The sequence below is a fragment of the Emydura macquarii genome, unplaced genomic scaffold (genome assembly GCF_026122565.2).
Source record: "Emydura macquarii macquarii isolate MOO-44397 ecotype Brisbane River unplaced genomic scaffold, CSIRO-AGI_Emac_v2 contig_3571, whole genome shotgun sequence".
Classification (NCBI taxonomy): domain Eukaryota; kingdom Metazoa; phylum Chordata; order Testudines; family Chelidae; genus Emydura; species Emydura macquarii.
The window spans coordinates 41,557-44,761 of NW_027133708.1; the positions used below are offsets into that span (position 1 = coordinate 41,557).

At 46.8% G+C, this 3,205-nt stretch overlaps 1 pseudogene; it reads right to left on the minus strand.

Moving 5' to 3' along the window:
- Positions 1-1,135: 1,135 nt before the first annotated feature.
- On the minus strand, positions 1,136-2,062 carry LOC137145556 (olfactory receptor 10A4-like; annotated as a pseudogene).
- Positions 2,063-3,205: the final 1,143 nt, after the last annotated feature.

A 3,205-nucleotide genomic window follows, 5' to 3' on the forward strand; every position in this document is an offset into this window, starting at 1 on the left:
ACAACTTATCTCTCCCTCTCTTTGTTCAGGTATAACTTTCTACTTTGTAATCACACCTGGGATAGCTTTCTCCAATACCCCAACTGTAATTGTGTAGTACTGTAAGTGTTTGATTGTTTTTCTCTCCTGGTATGGAATTACTATTAGTATTGTAAGTTTTATATACCTAGCAATAAAATAACTGTTATAATCAAGCTGGTTGCCACTTTCTCTCTCTATCTCTCCAAACTTAATTTTCTTCCTTTGTGTTCTTGGTCCCTATCTTGCTCTGTAGCAACGCTTCTTTTATCTAAGCCAAAGATCTCTGGAGTGCCCAAAAATCCTATGGGGTTTGCTCATCAAGGGGTTACTGCTAGAACAATTGTGGTGTAAAGGGGCATATGAAGGGGACAGCCAGGAAGTGCTACTCTGCCTAGCCTATGGGGTCCAGGGGCAAATGAGGGTGCAGCTCAAGTGCTGTTTGACCCAGCCTGATTGATTCCAAGGGGCAATTAAGGGGAGTAGCCAAAAAGGTGCTGTTTGGACCCAGCCTGCTCTATTCTGGTGTGTTGCACAGGGGCATATAAGGGTAGCCACTGAGAGTGTGGTGTCACCCAGCCTGCTGAGTTCAGGGACATATAAGGGGTCATCTGAGAGTGCTGATAGCCCAGTCTGCTCAGACGCACTAAGTTGAGCTGAACTGTGTATGTGTGTGTGTGCGTATCTGTGGGGGGTTGTGCTGGAGGAACCCAGCCCTGAAAACCTTAGGTCCTGCAGGATACCTCCATTGGGAGGGGGCTTGTAGCCCTATGAACACACAAGTAACACAAGCAGTACATTAATAGAATCACACCCCTAGAATCACACCCCCCTTCCAGGAAGGTAACCCTAATAAATAAGCATACCTCAAGGAGAAGGGCAAATCTGGTAACAGACAGTGTGAGTGTTGCAGCTCTGCCCATCGGGGGTCCTAACTGAACAGTAATTTTAGTAATACTGGGCCTGACCTAGAGAGAAGAACCTGTCAATACCTCAGGGTGATAACTGAGTATTCTTAAGTAATTAATATAATTGCCATACAATTCATAGATCGGGCTACTACAGACAACTCCAATTCCATCACAAGAGTATTAAAAAAATCAATCCCCCCCAGTTTTCAACCAAATATTTTTCTGACCATCACCCGTCTCAGGGCTTCCTTCACCTACTTATTTCTTAGGCTGTAGATCAAAGGGTTGAGCACTGGAGACACGACGGAGTAGAACAGGGAAAGCAGTTTGTCCGTGCTGGATTTGGGCCTTAGATATGTCACGATGGCAGACCCGAAAAACAAGGTCACCGTGATGAGGTGGGAGGAGCAGGTGGAGAAGGTTTTACTCCGGCCCGCGGTGGACGCAATGCTGAGGATAGCGTGGAGGATATGGACGTAGGACACAAGGATGAGCAGGAAGGGCACCATGATGAAGGTGACAGCGATGGTGTATACAGCTATTTCATTCTTGTAGGTATCCGCGCAGGCCAGCTTCAGCAGTGGGGGCAGGTCACAGAAGAAGTGATTGATCCTATTGGGCCCACAGTAGGGCAGAGTGAATATGAAAGTTGTCTGCCCGACACGCACCAGCAGCCCGATGAGCCAGCACACTGCTGAGAGAGGGAGACACACATCTCTGCTTATCATGGCCGTGTAGTGCAGAGAGTGACATATGGCCACGTAACGGTCATAGGACATGGCAGCCAGTAAGTAGGCAGCACTCTGTGATCCCTGAGAAGGAGAAGAAATACATCTGTGTGGCACAGCCCAGGAAGGAGATGCTCTTGTCCTTGGAGAGGAAGTTCACCAGCATCTTGGAAATGGTGGACAAGGTGTAACCAATTTCCAGAAAGGACAAGTTCCGGAGGAAGAAATACATGGGGGAGCGAAGGGCAGGGTCCACCACTGTGAGCGTGATGATGAGCATATTCCCCACTATGGTAAGGAGGTACATCAGCATCACCAGGAAAAAAAGGGAAACGCGGAGCACCAGGAGATTGGAGAAAGGCACGAAGAAGAACTGTGTCCCAATGTGTGGTTCCTGCTAGCCATGGCCTATGGCTTTTTCCTATCTATGGAGACAATAAATTTTTTCCTGAACTGGGTCAATTGGGTGAATGCTATAAGAAATACATAGATATTATCTCTAACACACCAATTTTCAGTGGTGCATCCAAGAAGGCTAATGGCATACTGGGCAATTGGGTGAATGCTATAAGAAATACATAGATATTATCTCTAACACACCAATTTTCAGTGGTGCATCCAAGAAGCCTAATGGCATACTGGGCTGCATTAGTAGGAGCATTGCCCGCAGATCGAGGGAAGTGATTATTCCCCTCCATTTGGCATTGGTGAGGCCATATTTGGAGTATTGTGTCCAGTTTTGAGCCCCCACTACAAAAAGGATGTGGAGAAGTTGGAGAGAGTCCAGTTGAGGGGAACAAAAATGATTAAGAGGCTGGAGCACAAGATTAATGAGGAGAGGCAGAGGGAACTGGGCTTGTTTAGTCTGTAAAAGAGAAGAACGAGGGGGAATTTGATAGCAGCCTTTAACTACCTGAAAGGGGGTTTCAGGGAGGATGGAGCTAGGCTGTTCTCAGTGGTGGCAGATGACAAAACAAGGGGCAATGATCTCAAGTTGCAGTGGGGGAGGTCTAGGTTGGATATTAGGAAAACATTTTTCACTAGGAGGGTGGTGAAGCACTGGAATGGGTTACCTCGGGAGGTGGTGGAATCTCCATCTTTAGAGCTTTTTCAGCTGCGGCTTGACAAAGCCTTGGCTGGGATGATTTACCTTGAGTGGGGATTTGTCCTGCTCTGACCACGGGGTTGGACTAGATGACCTCCTGAGTTCCCTTCCAACTCTAAACTTCTGTGATTCTATGATCTAATGCCTTTAGCCTTCTTTGACACTAATAGTCAATGTGTGAACCCCTAGAACTAAGTGCATCAACAGCAAATCTCAGCTCTATGTTACCCATGTCATCTTACCAGCTCTCTCAGTACCGCAGGGAAGAGGATGCCGCTCTTAGAGTGCAATCTTCAGTTACTAAGGCCTAGCACCTTGTCTCACTGAAAGTCAATGGGGCTTTGGTGCCTAAATCACTTTTGAACTTTTCTCATGCTTTTCAAAATGTGACCCTTAGATCAAGGTCTCCTGGACCGACGTTCCTGAAAAGAGCAAATGAACTT